The sequence below is a fragment of the Mustela erminea genome, chromosome 3 (assembly GCF_009829155.1).
Source record: "Mustela erminea isolate mMusErm1 chromosome 3, mMusErm1.Pri, whole genome shotgun sequence".
NCBI classification, from domain to species: domain Eukaryota; kingdom Metazoa; phylum Chordata; class Mammalia; order Carnivora; family Mustelidae; genus Mustela; species Mustela erminea.
Window position 1 is genome coordinate 108,323,024 of NC_045616.1, and position 24,093 is coordinate 108,347,116.

Consider the following 24,093-nt stretch of genomic DNA (forward strand, 5'->3'; position numbering starts at 1 on the left):
TGTTGCTCGTGTCAGTGTGTAATGGTTAAAGGGCTCATCTACCATTCTCTACATTCTTAACCTCTTCTAAAAGTTGGGAATAATGCACTCTCTTGTAGCACATTCCAGGGGACATCAAGTTAAGTATCTCCCTTGAGCCCAATTACACCCTTTTCCAAACAGGAGGCCTGTTACTCTCATGAAGTCGTACAGTCTCAGAGGAGTAGCAGCTGCAGCAGCAGCTGTAATGCTGAATAGAACCTTAAGTAAATAGCCTAGAAGGCCAGTGAACAATGAATTATAATAAACCAACTATAATTAGTAATAAAAGCCTTAAAATAACTGTACTCATGAGATACTATTGGTCATATCCTTGCCGTGTTCTGGAAATAATAGAATTGTTTTTTCACCAATGTAACTACAATGGTAATTAAAAACTGATTTAGGAGCAAAGGCAACCTCAAAGTTATACATATAAGTAGCTGTCACTCCAAATCTAAGTATCTTGTTCATTTCACGTCTTCACTCTTTTTTAAAACGTAGGGAGGGACTTTTGGAGACTGTCTTTTAAAAAAATGAACAAAATCAGCTGATAAGTGAAGCAAAGCACTCAGCCAATACAAAAATATTTTTTACGCCTACAACATTTGGGACAGAGAGGACACAGGCAGCACAAGAAAGAAAATGGCTATTTACATGGTGTTTTCTAACTGGATAGGGAAAGTTTTCATTGCTAATCTCCATAATATAAGATGCGAAAGAAATCTAGAATGGGAGGTGAATAATGTAGGCAAAAGTAGTTGGATGCTTCGAAATGGAAGAGGCGATGCTTGGTTAGGCCCCGAACATTTCCACTGGTGGCTGTGTTTCCACTGGTGACTGTCATAGCTTTCTCAGTTTCATAATCTTTCAGTGTTGTACATTTTTAAAATTGTTTACTTGATAAAATCATCATGTCCAGATACAAGCACAAAGCCACAGCAGTGAGAATGTAACAAAATCATTAAAGGCAATGTTAAAAAAAAATTACATCATAATAGATTCAGTGCTTTGGAATTAGCATCATCTTATATTGACAGGGAGCTTCTAAGAAAAATACAGTGTAATCTCATGTAATTGGTATTGGGAATAGCAAGCAAAACAAAGACAGACTCATCCTCATGGAGTTCACAGTCCAGGTGGAGAGACAGACATTAATCCACTAATGACATTAATCCATGTACAACGGCAACAATGGTAAGTGCTAGGAAAGGAAGACTAGAAGGCCATGAAAAGTGTAGAGTAGAAGAATTAGTCCAGTCTGGGGAAGGCAGAGAGGTAATCAGAGGATGAATCCCTGAAGAAGAGCCATTTGCTGAGACCTGAAGGGCCACAACCAGGTAGGGAGCCATGAGGAGGAAGTGGAAGGAGAAAGAGGGTGGAGTTGGAGGAGCAGAGTAATTTTTGCCTAGGCAAAAATGTTCTATGGCTAAAAGCATCATGGCACCTAAAAGGGAATTACAGAAAGCCATTTTTTCAATAAGAACAATATTTTCAAAATGTGTCTATTCTTTTAGTTAAACAAAAATGGCAAATCTAGGATATTAGTATTTCTTCTTCCCTCTTCTGTGTTGCTGGCATCATTTCAAGAGTGGAGACAGAGCCCTGGAATCTATCTACACATAGCACTCCAGGAATTCACAAAGTGACAACATGTGTGTTAGCCCTATCATAGAAGGAAGGAAACAAGTCTTCATAAATCTGTATGTCCCCAAGTCTTAAGTTCCTTTCAAGTGATAATTCCTCCATAAACATTGTGTAACTCAAAGCATGAAGAAAGATTATCAACCATGGCCGTGACAACATAGTAAGACTATGATTTACTCATTTATTACTTTAAAAAGTTTTACTGAGGACCTATGAACTGCTAAGCATTTTTTTTTTTTCTGGTTCTGATAGAGTCACAATCACAAGAGAAAAAAAAATGTTTAATCTTACGAAGTATACATGCTAACAGAGTCAAAAGAGAGCATTATAATTTAATCAGTCAAAATAATAATAGACTGCAATAAGTGCTGTAAAGACAATAAATGGAGCAATGGCAGAATAACATATATTGGTTAAAAAAGTCCTCTCTCATTGGATAATATCTGAGCTGAAACACGAATAAAGGCAAAGAACAAGTCAACTTCGGCAACATAGTTAAGAGCAGCCAGACAAAGATATATTAGGTTGACGGGCTGAGATGCTCCAAGAAAAGTAAGAGGATCCTATTGACTTGAGAGCAGTGAATAACAGGAGAGAAGGATGTCATGGGGCTTGGGAGTTCAGCAAAACAAACAAACAAAAACAACAACAACAACAAAAAAAGGATGCAAGTATGCAGGGCCATTTAAATCCAAGTGAAGAGTTTAGACTGTCTTCTGAAACCAAGGGGAAATGAATGCAGGGTGTTAGGCAGGGCAATGCCATCTTTGGGTATATGATTTACAAAGAGCTTTCTAAAGGTTTGGTAGAGACAAAGTTTATTGGAGAGACAAGCATGGTAGCAGGAAAAGACACATAATACCAATGATCACTTGGCTCTGTAAATAGAGAAAGTGCCTCTCTGTCTTTGGCTGCAAAGGAAAAAATGAGATAAAGCAGAACATGTCAACATACTGAGGTAAAAGAGAAATATTTGCCAGATAAAGATTTTGCCATGATCATGTTCTCAAAAGAAACAAAATTTTAAAATGTATGAACAAACAAATGAATGGGCGAATCAAACCCTAACATCAACTAAGACATTTGTTCATTTAAGGTCTACAAGCATCATGGGTAGACCAAAGAATACCTTTTTTTCCAAACAGGATCCTTTGATTTGATCTCTAAGTTATAACAATCCTATCTCTAATTCCCATTTCATTAGGAAAATATTTTCATATTATATAGGCATATTGCTTTGAAGGCAATATTTTTCTATTATCTGGCATCAAAAAAAAATATGTTTCAATTTTTTTTTTTCTCTGAACTCCAGAGGATTGATGTCAAGGAATGAACTGCTATAATTCATTTCATCTATGACAATTTGTTCTCATTTCTCTTGTCCAAGAGTGTGCACCTTCTGCGTATGGCCACCTGATTCTCTATACTGGGTTATCCACTCTCAGGATGTAACCTGGATCCCTGATTTCTGACCTTGGCCTCTTGACCGCTCCCATTTCTTACCATGAGAGTATACTCTCTTTGGCTTCTGACCTAAGCTTTTCTCATTAGCAGACACTAATGAGCACTTTGGTCAAAGCAGAAAGAAGACCTTGTCCACCTCTACTTCTCTTGGAACTTAACGTACTGCCAGACCTGACTACCAATCCAAAGAGAAGTAGGATCAAAATATATTTATAGATTTGTCATTGCACACAAAAGGTTTTAGTTTGGAGATATTTTACTAATTGAGCAAGGGCTCATAGCATTTGAATCAAACAAATTCCTACCTTTTTTCATTTTATCCTCCATAGAATTACTGGAATCATACGAATATCCAACATATTTAGATTATTTATTGTATTCCATATACTGTAACATGTTTTCCATCTATTTTCTGATAGAATTTTGGTAACAAGCTCATAAGATGGATTCTTTTATAATTTCCATTTTACAAGTTGGGAAACTAATTTGAAGATGCTAAAATGTTTGCCAAGATTTTACACTTAGAAAATTGGTAAAGGCAATTCATCTCAAGCCTATATTCTTCTAAAACCCTCACCCCTAGCTATTACCTAGAGTGTTCTCCAGCAAAGAAGAAAATAAACATGTATTCATCCATGCTATGTACTGTGTTTCTTATGTTATGTTAAAAAAAGATTTAATTCATGTCATAATACAAAAATAGGGTATTTTCAGGAAAAAAGTTTCATACATGAGCTGAAATTTTAATTATCATCATGGCAGCTTATCTAGATAAAAGATTTTAAAGTTTTAATAAAAACATTAATTTTCCCCACAGATGATCTTAGGATCATAACAACAGCAGTCTGGCTGTTCCAATTCTAAATCACCAATCCTTAAGTGTGTAAAACCCAAGTCATACCTCAGTACATTCAACTGAATTTAAGCGTCATGGTTAACTTTTCTCACCCCTGAGTGAATTTTCTTTCTTTCTGTCTCTAAACATGAGGGGAAAATGTGTTTTTCCAAACAAGATGTTATAAAATTTGCAGAATATTAAAAATTCTGCTTCAAGGCTAGAAAACTCTGTTTCTTTAATAATTCAAGCCTCTGTCTTCCTAGGTGGGCTTCACAATTGCAATGAAAAGTTAGGAAGCATGAAACTGCCTGCCTTCCCTAGGAAGCAAACTCTTCTTAGCATACCGATCAGAACGTTTTCCTCTTTGTCTTCAATAGATCAATAATACCCAGGCTGCCAAAGTATCTAACCAAACTGAACACTCCACTTCAGAATACACCCATGGAACGTCTTAAACACAGCAGCCGATATTCTCTGCAGCTCATCAATTTCTTAGCTCCTTTGACCATAGTTTACATGTATCTAATATCAGGAGTTCTTATTCCAAGCCTTTTACATTATAGCAATTTTCTTTGGGATTATAACTCAGAAAGTAAAATGCTCTTTGGGAACTATTTAATTTTCCTCAGCTTGTTCTTTTTCCAACCCCCCTCCCCCTAAGTCCCACAGACATGTCGTTTTTAGAGTTGATGTATCAGCTTTATCATAAAGTTTATTCTCTATAGGCATGAACAAGCAAAACCAAAGTGAAAGGAATAAACTGAAAAGCCAAAAAAAAAAAAAAAACCAAAAACTGTAAATCTCTAGAAAGCATATATACACAAAAATAAACCAGCCTGTGGAAGAAAAAAAAAACAAAAACAAAAACAGAAAAAGACCAGAAAAACTGAAAAACTTCATGGAAGTACTGAAATGTCTCAAGTCGCAGGTTCAAAAGTCTGGCATTCCCATATGTTTTTTGAAAAAGTAAAATGAATGACAATAAAAATGATAAATTCCTTTTAGTTGTAGGATTCCTTATTGTTTTCGGAGTGCTGGAACATGCAGTTTCTCACTGTCTTCTTAAAACGTTTGAATAAATCTAATGCCATGCACAATTTGCCTCGGTACTATATTGTGTTTCTATTTTATAGAAGGAAACTGTAAATAAGATTAGATGTGCAAAAAAAACAAAACAAGACACTTACTAGAAAAAAGACACCCATGAAGACAACAAAGTCAAGCTTTAAAAAAAGCACATAATTAACTATATAGCTTGGAATTTTTCCAAAATCTCATTCACCGATTGGCTAACACTTAGATGGAACCACACCGGGTGACAAGAAGAGCTCTTAGGGTGAGAGCCACCAGCTCTGAGACAGTTGGCCTCATTAGAACACATCAAACCTTCCTCCAATAGGGACATTTCTTTCTCCAGTGTGAAGGTATATACAACGAACAAACACAGCACATTGCCATGTGCTCATTTAACAGTATAGCCAAGTCAGGACAGTTACTTAGATCAAAAAGTAACACCAGTGAAAAGTGTAAACATATAAAATGAAAATATGATGGAGTTGCAAAGGGTAGATTTTATATCTGGATCTCTATGTGGATATTGACATCACTTTTTTTAAGTTTTCTGTTATCATTAGCTCATTTAATCATTTTAACAACTTTCTTTAAGCACCTACATGCCTGGTCCTGAGGGTTAAAAAATGATTAAAATGTTGTCTTTATCAGCAAGAAGCTTTTAGCCTAGAGATGAAACAAATAAGAGAATTATACTAAGTGTAATGAGAGACCCGGAAAACTAGCCTAGGAGGAGAGAGGAGCAGCAAGGGTTCTTTTTGCTTTTGTTTCTGTTTTTTTCTGATAAACACAAGCATTTTTTTTTTCATGTATGTGAACAATAAGAAAGGTTAAAATCCTGACTAAGAACAAGAAAAATACCAAATGAAGCTATTGTTGATTTGCATATTCACTTAGGAACAAGAATTCACAGATGCTTTGATGGGGTGAACACAGTAGCAACTCTTTTGGTTTGTGACACATGTGCTGTCATTCCCAGGGATTACCTACAGAAGAGCTTCAACAGGGGCTGCTCTCAAAACACCACACAGAGCCGTCTGGATGTCTTCGTTGAATCTGGAAGACAAGAAAAGCATCGGTTAAAGCTATCAGCTTATGACACAAAGGTAGCGCTGAGAATAAGTGTTAGGAAATATCCACACCAGAAAGATCTGCCCACCGAACACAGAGAATGCCAAGGACAGAAGTGGATTAGTGGATTTATCTCAGAAGTGACAGGTTTCTGCATTTCAGAAGCATCATGCTGGAGTGGGTGATGGAAGAGCTTTATATGAATAAAACCAAGATCCCCATTCACTGGGAAATCTTGGGTTTCTTTTTTGATCTGAACTCAGTTTGGAAATCCTAGATTAACCTGATAGAACCAGTTTTTCTTCAGTCTCAGTTGCTGCTTCCATGAGGATTTGAGTAGATTCTGAAATGCAATGCCTATCACTACGACCATTAACAAACAGGATATGGAAAGTAAAGAAAAAATGTTTTAAAATAAACAAAAGCAAACTTAATAAAAAAAAGAAAAGCTTTTAAAAGTTTCATTTTCCTCCCAAAGGTCACAGGAATTATTTATTTGTCTTTCTGTTGGGTGACTGTATACATTACATTTCATCATTTATAGAGAGATTACTAGAAAGTCATTATTTATCTTAGGTTTGGACTTAATTCAGGTCAAAGAAATGAAATGGAAAGGCATTATGAAACACACTTGCAAATCTCCTTTAATGTTGGTAGCACAAGTTAAAAACAATAACAATAAAATTGCTTTTGGGCCCTCTCCAAGCATAAACATGAGAATGAAGTTGACAAGGCAATATTTAGGAATATGTACAAGTGTAGAGAAACCTGATGATTTTATCAGCTTTTTGCATTGTTTTGGGACTTTTCTCTGAGTTCTGATAGGCAATCAGATGAAAGCTGTCATTTGTGTAATTGGAAAATACTTACTTAGCAAAATCTGATACTGGAACCCTAAACCATTTCTCACTACATTAGAATTTCTGGAACTACAATCGTAAGATAAATCCAGTGGAAATATAAAGGCAGATGTTCTGGCCTCTATTTCCAAAGTAACTGTATTAACTGCTGATTTTTAGTAATGCCAGTTCTAGAGAGCTTTGTTTCTTGGGTCTAGTTTTTTGAGAAGGAATCTGAAACCCTCGGCACAAAATTCTGTTTTGATGGGCAGGATAGTTCTCTTTGCCTCTGAAAGGAAAATACAAATAATTAAGCACTTAAAGCTTTCATAGATGGTTTTTTTTTTTCTCCTATGTAAAACACACACACACACACACAAAAACAAAAAAATCAGGCTCTTCGTAAACAGGACCTAATTAACGTAACTAGTTTCATCATAACGATCAACTTCTCAGGAAAAATTTTATACTCTTGAGGTACAATCTGCATGAAGTTTCCTATGTCTTAACTATGGAGAAAATTACTGGTCACCAGAGTTTACCAGATAGTACTGCAAAGAAATATACCTATACGAATGACAGGTTTCATTTACCAGAAGATATTAAAATCCTGTCAATGTGATTTCCATCAAGAAAGTTTTCAGTGAAATGATAAAAAATGAATGAAGGAAATCAAATGTAGTCATCTAGTTAAATATTCATTTTCTAATCTTTAGGGAGCTGTTTATTATACTCTGAACACCTGGCCTTTAGTAGAACATTGTCTGGTTTTAAACTTGTTATTATGCCACAGCAAATTCCAAGAGAGCTAGAAGTTCAACCCATTATTATGAAAAAGCCAAAATAACAAATATCCTCCTTCCCAATCCAGAAATAATATAAGGAAACCATGATTCTATGAAAGAATATCTAGATACTCAGAGCCTGGACTTAAGCGAAGCCAAGTGAAACTCCTTTGATGCAAATTTTAAGAAGGCATCACCCGGAGGTGCTGACTTTGCACATGCATAAGGCTGAGATAAAGAGCTTCCTTAAATATTGTACCCTAGGCACCTCATTTTCTTCACCCAGGTCCTTGCCCTAGGTCCTCTGGCATTTGTGATGATGGTGTTTAATTTTGAAGTTTCATTGATAGACATGAAAGCAACAACAATAAAAAATATATTCCACGTGTTTAATAGAATTATAAGATTTCCACAGTTGCAATTTAATTAAGAAAATATGCATTTGGGGGCACCTGGGTGGCTCAGTGAGTTAAGCCTCGGTCTTCGGCTCAGGTCATGATCTCAAGGTCCTGGGATGGAGCCCCACATCAGGTTCTCTGCTCAGCAGGGAGCCTGCTTCCCCCTCTCTCTCTCTGCCTGCCTCTCTGCCTACTTGTGATCTCTCTCTCTCTCTGTCAAATAATAAAATCATTAAAAAAACTCAAAACACGCATTTTAACATATACAGAAAATCAATGTAAAGCTCTAAAAATAAGCAGAAGTAAGAAATTGAGGCAAGCGTGAAAAAAGGAATGCTTTGCAGCTTATTTCCTAACTTCATCTTTCCCCCAGGAGGTATACTGGAGAGAAGCAAAGCCACTGGCGGTAGGGAATAAAAGAGTGGAATGGTGGAAGAAAAAAATAAACAGAAAGTAACACATAGCATGTGTAAGGCAAAGACCTTCATCAAGAACGGACAGGAGTCAGTAAAACAAAATTAAAAAACGCAAAACAATCAAAATCCTAGGACGAAGGTGGAAAGAAAATGGTTAAAAGAGGCTTTCGTCCTTGATTCAAATCTGAGGCTTGTCATATTAGGTAAACTCTTCAAAGCAAGTAAATTTCTATGAAATAGGTCCCTTATCTATAAAGGAAGAATGAGAGAAATAACAATAAATCAACAAAATTATAGCAATAACATCCCTACTGAAGTAGTACCTATGTGCCAAGCACTTTAAACAAACATTACCTAGGTGTTATTACAACAGCCCTGGGACACTGGTATATTCTATTTTACCAAATGGAAATTCTGATAATATAAGGCATTTAATTACACACACACACACACACACACACACACACATACAGCATAATGAAAACACCATATATTATTATATATAAAGCTCTCAGCAAGGTATTATGCTGTGGAAGCTCAAGGAAGAGTATTATTATGGTACATTAAAAACCTGGTTACTAACTGCTGTTTCAACGAAAACAAGTTTTTTAAAATTTCTTTATTTCATCTTAATTAGTTTATCTTTTACAAAATAACATCCCTTTAATGTAAAAAAAAAATGTTGTATAAAAGAAGCAAAAGAGGAGTTAATAAGCATTGTCAGAAATCTCCAGATTTCTGGGCAGGGGGAAGAGTAAGATGGAGGACAAGTAGGAGACCTAGTATCATCAGGTCCCAGGAGTTCAGCTAGATAGTTATCAAACCATTCTGAACATCTATAAACTTAAAGAGGAAAGAGAAGAGCAGAAATTCTAGGAACGGAATATCGACCAATCTCCAAAAGGTAGGACATGCAGAGAAGTGAATTCCAGGCAAGATGGGGGGAGGGACTGGCTCCTGGCAAGTAGCAGAGCAACAGAGCACAAAATCAGAACTTTTAAAAGTCTGCTCCACTGAGGGACATCACTCGAGAGGCTAAGCTGGGAGTTGAACCCTCGCAGGGACGGTGTGGTCTCAGAATCCACTGGGTCACGGAAAGACCTGGATTGTCCGAGTGTGGCAGAGCTCCCAGAGAGGGAGCTCAGAGAGGAAAGCCAGCTACAGAGACGGAGCTGAGGAGTGGGCTCTCAGGTTGGGATTACCTTAAACCATGATCTACAGCATAGTCAGGCAACTGTAATTGGGGCAGGGACCCAATAAGCAGCAGATCCAGGGAGACTCACCTTCCTCCTCTGGGAGGAGCAGTGCAACAGTGCACTGTTTCCAGGACAAACAAAACTTAAAAGCATTTGCAAACACCAAATCAGCCCTACAGGAAATATTAAAAGGGGTCCTCTGAGCAAAGAGAGAGCCTAAAAGACCAGAAAGGAACAGAGACAATATACAGTAAGAGTCACCTTACAGGAATACAGTGGCACTAAATTCATATTTTTCAATAGTTACCCTGAATGTAATAGGCTAAATGCCCCCAATCAAAAGACACAGGGTATGAGAATGGTTTTAAAAAAACAAGACCCACTGATATTTTATCTACAAGAAATTCATATTAGACCGAAAGACCCCTCTGGATTTAAAGTTAAGGAGTGGAAAACAATTTACCATGCTAATGGACATCAAAAGAAAGCTGGGGTGGCAATCCTTATAACATATAAATTAGATTTTAAGCCAAAGACTATAATAAAAGATGTGGAAGGACACTATATCATCCTTCAAGGGTCTGTCCAACAAGATCTAACAATTTTAAGTATCTATGGCCCTAACATGGGAGCAGCCAATTATATAAACCAATTAATAACAGAATCAAATAAATATGTCAACAATAATACAAGAATAGTAGAGGCCTTAAACACCCCCCATGCTGAAATGGACAGATCATCTAAGCAAATAACAATAACCAGGAAATAACAAGAAAATAGAGGCTGTAAATGACACACTGGACCAGATGGACATCACAGATATATTCAGAACATTCCATTCCAAAACAACAGAATACACATTCTTTTCTAATGCACATGGAACATTCTCCAGAGAAGATCACATCCTGGGTCACAAATCACATCTCAACTTGTACCAAAAGACTGGGATCATTCCCTGAATATTTTCAGACTACAATGCTTTGAAATTAGAACTCAATCACAAGAGGAAAGATGGAAAGAACTCAAACACATGGAGGCTAAAGAACATCCTACTAAAGAATGAACGCATTAACCAGGAAATTAAAAAGAAATTGAAAAAATTCAAGGAAACAAATGAAAATGAAAATACAACTGTTGAAAATCTCTGGGACACAGCAGAGGTGGTTCTGAGAGGAAAGCATATAGCAATACAAACCTAATTCACCAATCAAGAAAGGTCTCAAGTACACAACCTAACCCTACACATAAAGGAGCTGGAGAAAGAACAGTAAATAAAGCCTGAAGCCAGCAGGAGAAGAGAAATAACAAAAATCAGAGCAGAAATCAATGAAAGAGAAACTGAAAGAACAGTAGAACAAATCAACGAAACTAGGAGCTGGTTCTTTGAAAGATTAATAAGATTGATAAACCCCTGGCTAGACTTATCAAAAAGAAAAGAGAAATGACCCAAATTAATAAAATCATGAATGAAAGAGGAGAGATCGCAACCAACACCAAAGAAATACAAACAATTATAAGAACATCAATGAAATAGAAACCAAAAGAACAGTAGAACAAATCAATGAAACTAGGAGCTGATTCTTTGAAAGAATTAAGAAGACTGATAAACCCCTGGCCAGATGTATCAAAAAGAAAAGAGAAAGGACCCAAATAAATAAAATCATGAATGAAAGAGGAGAGTTCACAACCAGCACCAAAGAAATATAAACAACTATAAGAACATATTATGAGCAACTACACACCAGCAAATCTGGTGATCTGGAAAAAATGGATGCATTCCTAGAGACATATAAACTACCAAAACTGAACCAGGAAGAAATAGAAAACCTGAACAGACCCATAACCAGTAAGGAGATTGAAGAAGTCATCAAAAAATCTCAGAACAAACAAAAGCCCAGGGCCAGATGGCTTCCCAGGGGAATTTTACCAAACATTTAAAGAATTAACACCTATTCTCCTGAAACTGTTCCAAAAAATAGAAACAGAAGGAAAACTTCCAAACTCATTTTATGAGGCCATCATTACCTTGATCCCGAAACCAGACAAAGACTCCATCAAAAAGGGGAATTACAGACCAATATCCTTGATGAACACAGACGCAAAAATTCTCACCAAAATACTAGCCAATAGGATCCAACAGTACATTAAATGAATAATTCACCATGAAAAAGCAGGATTTATTCCTGGCTGCAAGGTTGGTGCAACGTCTGCAAATCAGTCAATGTGATACAATACATTAATAAAAGAAAGAGCAAGAACATGATACTCTCAATAGACGCTGAAAAAGCATTTGACAAAGTACAGTATCCTTTCTTGATCAAAACTCTTCAAAGTGTAGGGATAGAGAATACATACATCAATATCATCAAAGCCATCTATGAAAAACCCACAGCAAATATCATTCTCAATGGGGAAAACCTGAGAGCTTTTCCCCTAAGGTCAGGAACACAGCAGGGCTGTCCACTATCACCTTTGCTACTCAACACAGTACTAGAAGTCCTAGCCTCCACAATCAGACAACAAAAAGAAATTAAAGGCAACCAAACTGACAAAGAAGTCAAAATCTCACTCTTTACAGATGCTATGATACTTTATGTGGAAAACGCAAAAGACTCCACTCCAAAACTGCTAGAACTCATACAGGAATTCAGTAGTGTCAGGTTATAAAATCAATGCCCAGAAATCAGTTGTACTTGTACACACCACAGCAAGACAGAAGAAAGAGAAATTAAGGAGTCGATCCCATTTTCAACTGCACCCACAACCATAAGATACCTAGAAATAACTTAACCAAAGAGGCAAAGAATCAGTACTCAGAAAACTATAAAGTACTAATGAAAGAAACTGAGGAAGACACAAACAAATGGAAAACGCCCATGCTCGTGGACTGAAAGAACAAATACTGTGAAAATGTCTATGCTACGTATAGCAATCTACACATTTAATGCAATCCTGATCAAAATACCATCATTTTTTTTTCAAAGAAATGGAACAAGTCATCCTAAAATTTATATGGAACCAGAAAAGACCCCGAATACCCAGATGAGTCTTGAAAAAGAAAGCTAAAGTTGGTGGCATCATAATTCCAGACTTCAAGCTGTATTACAAAGCTGTCATCATCAAGACAGTATAGTACTGGCCCAAAAACAGACACACAGATCAATGGAACATAAGACAGAGCCCAGAAATGGACCATCAACTCTATGGTCAACTAATCTTCAACAAAGCAGGAAAGAATGTCCAATTGAAAAAAAAAAAAAAAGACAGTCTCTTCACCAAATGGTGTTGGGAAAATTGGACAGCCACATGCAGAAGAATGAAACTGGACCATTTCCTTACACCACACACAAAAATAGACTCAAAATGGATGAAAGACCTCAATATGAGAAAGGAACCCATCAAAATCCTTGAGGAGAACACAGGTAGCAACCTCTTCGACCTTAGCCTCAGTAGCTTCTTCCTAGAAATATCACCGAAAACAAGGGAAGCAAGGCAAAAATGAACTATTGGGACTTCATCAAGCTCAAAAGCTTTTGCACAGCAAAGGAAACAATCAACAAAACCAAAAGGCAACTGACAGAATGGGAGAAGATATTTGCAAATGACATGTCAGATAAAGGGCTAGTATCCAAAATCTAGAAAGAACTCATCAAATTCAACACCCAAAGAATAATCCAATGAAGAAATGGGCAGAAGACATAAACAGACATTTCTGCAAAGAAGACATCCAAATGGCCAACAGACACATGAAAGAGTGCTCAAAATCCCTTGGCTACAGGGAAATGCAAATCAAAATCATAGTGCAATACCATCTCAAACCAGTCAGAATGGCTAAAATTAACAAGGGAGGAAATAACATGTTAGTGAGGATGTGGAGAAAGGGGAACCCTCCTACACTGTTGGTGGGAATGCAAGCTGGTACAGCCACTCTGGAAAACAGCATGGAGGTTCCTCAAAAAGTTGAAAATAGAGATACTCTATGACCCAGCAATCACACCACTGGGTATTTATCCTAAAGATACAAATGTAGTGATCTGAAGGAGCCAGTGCATCCAAATGTTTATAGAAGCAATGTCCACAATAGCCAAACTATGGAAAGCACCTAGATGTCTACCAACAGATGAATGGATAAAGAAGAAGTGGTATATACAATGGAATACCATGCAGCCATAAAAGAAAAAAAAAAAAAAAAAAACTGAGGAGCACCTGAATGGCTCAGTGGGTTAAAGCCTCTGCCTTCGGCTCAGGTCATGATCCCAGGTTCCTGGGATCAAGTGCCATGTTGGGCTATCTGCTTGGTGGCAAGCCTGCTTCCCCCACCCCCTACCTGCCTCTCTGCCTTCTTGTGATTTTTGTATGTCAAATAAATAAATGAAATCTTCAAAAAAAAAAAAAAATCTTGCCATTTGCAATGATGTGGATGGAACTAAAGGGTGTTATGCTAAGTGAAATAAGTCAGTCAGATAAAGACAATTATCATATGATCTCTCTGATCTGAGGAATTTGAGAGTCAGGGTAGGGGGTCATGGTGGGTAGGGAGGGAAAAAATGAAACAAGATGGAATCAGGAGGGAGACACACCATAAGAGACTCTTAATCTCACAAAACTGAGGATTGCTGAGGGGGCAGATGCAGTGGGAGGTAGGGATAGGGTTGCTGGGTTATGGACACTGTGGAGGGTATGTGCTATGGTGAGTGTTGTGAAATGTGTAAGCCTGATGATTCTTAGACCTGTACCACTGGGGCAAATAATGTATTATATGTTTAAAAAAAAAAAAAGACATCTCCTCCAAAAAGCTATATTTTTTTCTTTAAAGTCTCAGTGGATTAATTACTTATAAATCTGAAACACTACTAGAGTGTCAGATACAAAGGATGATGCGGGGGAAATCGGAGGCCATGGATTTTTAGAACAATACAAATGGAATGCTAAGAAGCTCAGAAGGGATAGGAACTGTCCCACTGGCAGAGCTAATGCTGGTGGCAAAATCCAGATTCCACAGACAGTCAGAAAACACATTCAAGAGTTAGGATGGACACCAGGATACATCTGGGCTAAACGACCTTCTTGTCAGAACCATCAAACTTCTTAGAGGAGTTTTTGAACTAACAAATAGAAAGTCCTCCGGTGGTCCCTGGGTAGCTCATTCGGTTATACATCCAATTCTTGATTTCTGCTCAGGTCATGATCTCAGGGTACTGGGATCAAGTTCTGCTGGAAGGGCTCCACATCCAGCAGGGAATCTGCATGGGGTTTCTCACTCTTTCTCTCTCTGCTCCTCCCCATTATTAGCACTCATGCTCTCTTCCACATGCTCTCTCTCAAATAAATAAATCCATAAAAGAGAAAAAAGTCCCCTAATTTCTGTTAGTGGTTATACAACACAGATATCTCAGCCTATAGTCAATACTTATGAATCACAGGAGCTTAAGGTTTTAGCTGTAAGCTTACAGCCAAATACTTTTTTTTTTCCAAAGATTTTATTCATTTATTTAATAGAGATAGATAGCAAGAGAGAGCAGGAATGGGGGGGGGGGGGCAGGGAAAAGCAGTTTTCCCATAAGCAGGGAGCCCAACACAGGGCTCAATCCCAGGACCCTGGGACGATGATCTGAGCCAAAGGTAGATACTTACCCACTGAGTTACCCAGGCACCCTTAGCTAAACACTTCTAAGAAATGTTTTCCCTTCATTTTTTCCCATAATTTTTAGCTTTGTTAAACAGTGTATGATTTATCTACTCAAAAGAAAAGTTAATAATCACAAATCTGTTATCTATACATAGAGACCAGGTATAATGAGAAGAAAAAAAAAAAAAAAAGAAAGAAAGAGGGCAACTGGGTGGCTCAGTTGGTTAAGCGACTGCCTTCGGCTCAGGTCATGATCCCAAGGTCCTAGGATGGAGCCCCACATCAGGCTCCCTGCTCCCTCTGCTCCTCCCCCTGCTTATACTCTCCCTCTCTGTGAAGTTAATAAATAAAATCTTTAAAAAAATTAAAAATTAAGAAAGAAAGAAAATAAGCAAACAAACAAACAAATAGGACACAGTTTGAGACAGGAAACATGGCTGAGCATTAAAGTGCTCTTTCAGAAAAAAGATGAAATCAAAATATTTCATAAATTATATTTTATATATTATACAGAATTTATTTTTCCCATTAAATATAGTATCATTAGCATAATTATTAGTGCTATATTCCATTAAATATAAGATGCTCTATAATTTTTTTTTTAGCACTAAGAAAGAGAAAATACTGCCAGTTTAACGATTATAGGCCACTCATCAATTATAAGGTACAATCTAATTTCAGAGATGTTAACATGCATACTCTATAACTAATGAAATGCAGTAATTTTTTAAGGGAAAATCCAACCAAATATAGTTTTCTAGTTTTGAAGATTAAAATTATAATACACTTTAACTACCTGGTTATAATATTTTTAAAATTTTAATATTAAGTTTCATGGCTACCATACCTAGGAGAGACTCTCTCTCTCTCTCTATAAACACACACACACACACACACACACACACATACATAAATATATATAGTACTATATATAATTTTTATCATATATTTGTAGTTGTACATAGAGAGATCCAAATATAAGAAAACATCAGATCATTTTTCAATAATAAAACTTTTTAATCCAATCTTTAAGTGATAGCTTTTACTATTGAACTGCAAAATTTCAGGAAGGAATGCATTTTAAAATTTTTGTAAAAATGACTTAAAAATGCACAGAAGTTTCATATTTGGGAGATGTTTAAGACAGTTTCAAAAAATCCACAGCTAAGTTTGTATGGGGGCATGCGTGCACATGTGCGTGTAAAAGAGATTAATCTAGACATTTTTTCTTCTTACAGATGACACAGTATAGTTTTCAGAATGGAATAGAAGGATTTTTAAGCATCCATTTTCAAAATGTTTTCTTCATAGCACAAAAACAGTCACTTTCACACTGAGTGTTAAAATGTCACCTTTACTTTGAAAAATTCATTTTCAGTGGACAGTTTATCAGACCTTATCAGATTATATGGTTTTAGCTCATAATGTGCTTGATGAGGACTGTATTGGGAAAAGGAGTATAGACAGTTCTGTCATGTTTACTTATACTCATATTGTTAATGTTATTTATTACCTCTCTTTCTTTATAGGCATCTTCTAATGTCAGCTACCTATTTCCTGATCAGACAATTCTTATATTTAACTAAACCATAACATCACACCATGTTAAAAGTGACCACAAAAGTTGGTGCAACTGTCCATTGCTCCATAACGTGGAAAGCTTACCAGTCTCTAAAAGCCCCATGAGCTATTTAAGACACATCACTAACAGATATGTGCAATAAAAATGGGCACCGTGACAATGGGTATATTAAATCTTAGCAAAACACAGTTTCTTTCTCAACTTAATATAGTAATAATTTTTGGCACAAGTTCTAATGTTGCCTTCTGAAACCAGTGATTGATTCCACGTGTCCCTGGACTCAGCACACCATTTTGTGGATATGGCTGGATCAAAAATGGAATCTGAAATGTGTCCTAGAGACTGCAAAGTTTTACCATGCTAGTTTTACCATGTATATGGGAAAAATGGGCTGAATTTTTGGCCAACTAGACAGTGCATGGCTCATCTAAAGAGGAAACTCCTATTGGCCTGTATTCTTAGAAATGAATTTCAATGAGAAACTGGATAACACGTGTTTATATGAAACTTGCCCATGTTAAATGATGAAAATAAATTCAGAGTTTTTGCAAAATGCTAGTACACCAAAAGCATTTGTGGGCTAGATTTATCTATGGAGCTATCAGTTCATGTTTTATAATGAAAAACAAAAGAGAACATATAGAAAAAAAGAAACAACAGAAGGACATAAAAAAGAGAGATAAGACAAAGACGCATATTCAGAGAGTCTGAAATCAATTAGCTTAACATCTTGAAAGAAATACATGTGAAAGGTTTTTTTCTGTTTTAATTAAGGAATTCCCTTTATAATATAAAAATAAAATTTAGAGGGATGCCTGCATGGCTAAATCCATTGAGTGGCCGACTCCTGATTTCAGCTCAGGTCATGAACTCAGGTCCTGGAATCCAGCTCCACTCTCAGCAGGAAGTCGGCTTGAGGATTCTCCTCCCTCTCCCTCTGCCCCTCCCTCCACTCCTGCACCTATGAGCATACATGCTCTCTCTCTCAAATAAATAAATATATCTTTTTTTAAAAATTAAGGGAAAATTTCAAGAAGTAGTTAGAGGATGTTCTCTCCTTTATCTCAGAGAGCATTTTACTGAAAGCTGACCCAGAATATACACCATACAAAACCATTCCTAGGAATGACACATAAGCACCAATTAATATGCAATATTATCCACATATTAGAGGAGGTAACAAAATTCTTCCTCTCTCCCTTTCTTCTCTTTCCATAATTCTTTCTTTCCTTACTTGCCTGAGAGTTCTCTTCTTTCTAAGTGAGTGGGAAAGGTTGCCTCTTACTATAGGACACCAGCGTGGCTCAGTAGATTAAGCATCTGCCCTCAGCTCAAGTCATGATCCCAGGATCCTGGGACTGAGCCCCCCCTTGGGCTCTTTATTCAGTGAGGAGCCTGCTTCTCCCTCTGCCTGTTGCTCCCCCTGCTTGTGCATGCTCTCTGATAAACAAATTTTTTTTAAAAGTTACTACTACATATGATGACTTCTCTCATACAGTTTCTTGAGTTGGTTTTTATAAATTAGTGTATTGAAGGTAAAAGTGTGTAAAAAGAAAAAGAACTGGTCATACAAACCACTATTATTATAGATGAGGCATACAATCAGATTTCAAATCATGTTCTCTTTTTTGGTGCTAATACTGTAAATTGCTGCTTTATAAAAAGCACTCTTGCCAATAAATAATTTATTCATATTTTAATGGTGTTGTCTTTGCAACACATTCATCATAACAGATTTGTTTTTTTGCCAATGTGTATTGGAACACTGCCAACAAGAACTGTTCATAAAAAAATATGACCTTCCTTATTTTTTTCCCCAATGAGATGATGTAAAGAGAGGAACCCAAATAATCTAAACAATGTTTAACACCTTTAGCATCTGTTGGAAAGCAAAAATGAAGACTAATGTTCTCCTAGATAGCTCATTCAATGTTTATCTTGATGACTAGAAAACAAGCAGCCGAACAACCATTGAACTGAATTACAATAAAATATACGTTTTTCAGAGAGAGGAGCACAAAATCAGTTTTCATTTGGCATGCTAAGTATGCTATATTTGAACAGAATGTTACATATTCATTTCATTCATCATTTAAAGGCAGATAATCAGGAAGTCATTACGTGGCCTGCATTGGGCAGCTATTCAATTAGAGAATAATTGAGCACTCTGTAATTCAGCCAAAGCTGACAGGTTGGGAATGCATAATATCCTTCCAAGGTACTTTGCATGTGGGGAAAAGTATGGGGCAAACAGTATTCTCTAGTCAAAATAGGGCCCTGGGAAAAGAGAGCGAGAGTGAGCGAGAGAGAGAGAGAGAGAAAGAAAGAAAAAATAAATAGTTGTTTATTTTTTGTTGTCCAGTTTTGCAAATCAGCGATTCATCAATTTTGGTAACTTACGTGAGAAATCATTGTCTCTGCTCTCAGAAGACTTGATGGGACATTTTGGGTCATGCTCTCATTTTTCTAGGTGTTTCAGACTGACTCTTAGCCATGAAGGTGTTAAAGGCAAAAACAAAACAAAACAAAACTGATTTTATCCAAGAACTTTTGGGGAGCTTGGACTGGAAGTTAGACTTCGGAAATGGATAAAGCAGAGCAAAAATTAGGTAAGAAAGCAACCTACAGGCATTTTTATGATGGTTGTGGTGAGTGAAGGCAGGACATCATAGTATTAATGTCAGAGCATTTTCACCCTGGCATTTATATTATAATAGATGTTGTCAGCAGGCTTACTTCTTTTTTTTTTTTTTTTAAGGTTTTATTTATTTATTTGACAGACAGAGATCACAAGTAGGCAGAGAGGCAGGCAGAGAGAGAGAAGGAAGCAGGCCCCCTGCTGAGCAGAGAGCCCGATGTGGGGCTCGATGTGGGGCTCGATGTGGGGCTTGATCCCAGGACCCTGGGATCATGACCTAAGCTGAAGGCAGAGGCTTTAACCCACTGAGCCACCCAGGTGCCCCCAGGCTTACTTCTTTTAAGCACTGCCAACACATGGCAGCCACAGCTTTTCACTAGTCTACTCACTGCGTCCTGCTTCTCAAGTTACTCCTCCTACCTTTAGCCTTCCTATCCAAATCCAAAGCGAAGTTTCAATCAGAAGAATCCACTGCACTCTAGTAGAGAACTTTATTAGGTTTGGAAATAAAATGTATTTGGCTAAAGAATTTGAAAGTATTTACTAATACTTGTTTTGTTATGTTAGTAACTAAATTAGTGATTTTAAGAGACTGGGGAGTATTTTATCATCATTATTTGTATTAGTTCCCTAGTCCAAGCATAAAAAAGTGCCACAAACTGGGTGGATTAAAACCACCAGAAATTTATTTTCTTGCTGTTTTGGAGGCTAAAATCTGAAATAAAGGTGTTGGCAGGATTGGTTCCTTCTGAGTATTCAGAAAAATAATCACTTCCATGCTTCTCTCCCAACTTTTAATGAATAAACACATTCCTCGATGTCCTTTGGCTTACCAGTACACTGCTCCAATCTCTGCCTACATATACATAGAACACTTTCCCTGGCTTTGTGTCTCTTACAAGAACCTCATGCATATTGGATTTAGGGCCACTTTACTATTAATATGACAGAATCTTAACTAACTACATCTCAACATCTTATTTCCAATTAAAGTCACATTCTGAGGCAGTGGGAATTAGGACTTCGACATACCTTTTGCAAGGAGGGATACAGTTCAACTGGTAACAGCACTGTTTAGAATTACCGGTGCTGGGTAATAATACAGATTGACTTTCAGTTGGTCTTATTACTGTTTCCAAATTCTCTATAGAAAATGCACTGGCGGGGAAGGGGGGCCCTGGGGGCTCAGTCATTTAAACCTCTGCCTTGGCTCTTGTCATGATCATGTCATGTCCTGGGATCAAGTCCCACATTGGACTCCCTGTTCAGTGGGAGTCTGCATCCCTCCCCGCTTGCTCATGCCCTCTCTTGCTCTCTCTCTCTCAAATAAATAAATAAAATCTTTAAAAAAAAAAAAAATAAAAGAAGCAAAGAAAATGCATCCCATTATTGTCTGCACCTGAGGAAGATCACTTCTGCCAGCTCATGATTCCCACTGCCTTGACTTGGTCAAAAACAAATTAAGACACAGGAAAGAGGAGAAGGAAAGAGACTACATTCTTGTGATTATAATAATAGAATCATTCAAGGAAAGAGTGATAAAGGCCTCAGTTGAGAAGGGGACCCTCCTGTCATCCTTTATTAAACGACTGCCTTTCCATGGTATTATAAGGCACATGTCCACATTCAAATCGCTATTAAGACAACGATAACGATAACGGATCCTGAACTCACCTCTTCCACAAATACCCTTGCACCTACAGCTCCACATGGAACAACTTCGTCGGGGGTAAAAAACAAAAACAACCCCCCCTAAAACCTGGCTGAGTGATTCCTACTGATGGGGGAAGGAAAAAGACTCACAAGAAAGTGGGTAGGAAAGGCAGGGACACAAACCAGCCTGAGGTTATAAAAGGCCCCGCCGGCCCCTGGGCTGGCTGCCTAGTCAGAAGGGAAATCAGAACTTGGAGCTTCTGCCTGGGAAGCAAAGCCTTAGAAACCCCACTTTGGGCAACCCGGACTTTAAAGACTTGCACCTGAGAGACGAGCACCTAAAACATCTAGCTTTGAAAACCAAAGCCGCTTATGTACAGGAGACCCACAAGGCCACAGCGATGTGAGAAAAAAGCTCTTGAGGAGGACTCACCTGCCTCAGGGTCCTCCACAGAAGCAGACAAGGAAAACTCCGCAACTTGGGCTTTGTGCGAGAAACGCCCATTTGTTTGTCTTGGAGCATCAGGCTGAAGGGTAGGCATCTGGTGTGACACACATCTGCAGAGGCCTGACACGCTCTCGGCGAGTGAAACGGGAAGGCGCCATCTTTGGGCTCTCCCTTTGTCAGAAGAGACATGCGCTCTTGCGCGCTCTCCCTTACAGGATATAAGTGGGGTGGATTTGGGAGGAGTTTGAGTTTGCTTCAAAGCATGAAATCACCCGGAGAAGTTGCAGATGCTACGGAAAATGGAAACGGTCACACTACAAGCTGAAGAACTGTTTGGCCACTGTCCCTGTGCTTTTTTTCTCATTGGTGTAGTTTCTATAGCACAGAGTCTATAGCAGTTTAACAGGATATTAATATGGAAGTTTTAGCCAAGAAGCAAAGAAAATCAATAGCAAGTCCCCAAATGAGATGCATATTTTTGAAAATAAATTTATGTGACTCTATGAGATCAGCCTAAATGTCCTTATCAGTATCAAGGATCGGAAAGTGCCTTGATAAGAGAATTATGTGTGACTTGAGTTACTGTCTGTGATGAGTGCCACTTGTACCAAAGAGAGAGACTGGGTGAAATGACTCTCGCTTCAACTTAGTTGGGAGAGTCTTCAGTGAGACCATTTCAGTAAGATTGGTATGTATCCTATATTTAGGATTGGTGAAGACTGCAGTCAGACTTGCTCCTGAGAAATCTAAAGGTCAGAAAATGGGATGGCTACTGCTGAATGATGGGTCAGGGACAGACCACGGCATAGGAAGGCCTGCCCTCCTAGTCTGTTGTAGTAGAGGGTATGCGATTTTTCCTATAGATCAGAGGTAATTTATAATTGTGAGAGAACTAGCATGGGTATTCTTATGTCTTAACCAAACACCATATAGAGTAACAAGTGTGCCCAATTGACAGAAGATGTAGGGATCACCACAGTCCCAAAGACTGAGAAAGAAACTACCAGACACAGGTTGGGTAAGAGGTCATTTCCGGTATCAAGGAATCTATCTGCAGGTGAGAGGGGGCAGTGGTGGGAGGAAGAGAGTTTCTATGAAGAACCCATATAAGCACCTTGTAAGAGGAAGAGACAGTTTTAAATTTTAGATGTGAAGCATCCTCCCAAATTTATTAGTAAAGTAAGAATTTTTTTTTTACCTGTTATCTTCCCTCCTATCTCCTCTCCATCCCCTACAACACCTCTTACTAAAGGTGTTTTTACCCATTGAAAACAACCTAGAGGAGGAGAAAGATTTAACTTTAATCAAATGTGATGATAAAAGAATACATATTCTAATTTCTGAATGAAAATTGATTTTGTAACTTTAAGTGACCATTGGTTTTTGTTTTTGTTTTTTAATTAACGCAGAGTAAGCAGAAAAGGCATGGTGCCTGTGTAAATTTTCGTATAGAAGTAGGAAAAGAGGCAAACGTGAGCAAATTTAAGACCAAGTAAGGCTGAAAAATAAAGTTGCTAATGATTACAACTTCTATTTGTTCAGTGATATGGTTAAATTTATATTTATGAATGTATTTTACTTCACCTTTCCTTCTTGTCATTGCTCCATGGAAGAGACTGTGGACTAAAAGTTAGTAGAGCTCATTTTCATACACATCTTTGTAAGCTGTGGTTAGTTGCTTATAATTGAGGCAGCTGAAAACAGGTGGAATAGATGGGAGAGAGGGCTCATTTCATTAAATTTTTTACTTTCCTTCTACTTAATAATATTCACTTGATGGATGAGTACTCAGAAGGAAATGATCAGAATTTGAGTAAATTTTGTTGAACATCCAGCTTAAAGAGTAGAGAGAAGATTTTTAAATCTGCCTAGATTCTTCTCTTTGTGTTCTAGCCACAGTTCTCCATGATCAGTAATGCTTTCTCTGTAACAGGTCTCTTGTTTTGTTATGTGAATAATTTTATGATGGAAACTATCTCAAAAAAAATTTTTGCAATTTGACTTTTTGCTTAAGTTTTGTTTTTGTTTTTGTTTTGCGTAGGGGTTTTAAGGATGGTTTATGGTTAAAACATTATTATATAAAGTACAGATAAGCAAATTACTGTTATCTCTCTTATTTGTTATGTATCATTTACATAGTTTAGTATTTTTACAAATACATGCTGGTTCTGGGGTAAGGACACCTTGAATTTTAGTGCCAGACCAAATGCCAAGAAAGTAGTTATCTAGAGGAATCTAGAATATTTTTAGCCTAATTGGTAGTACAGTAAATCAAATGTGCCAAAGACCATGAGAAAATTATAGTTCTGAACACTGATTTTGGAAGATGGATGTTATGGGTCGAATTGTAGTCCTTCCAAAATGATATGTCAAAGTCCTAACCCCCATTATCTCAAAATG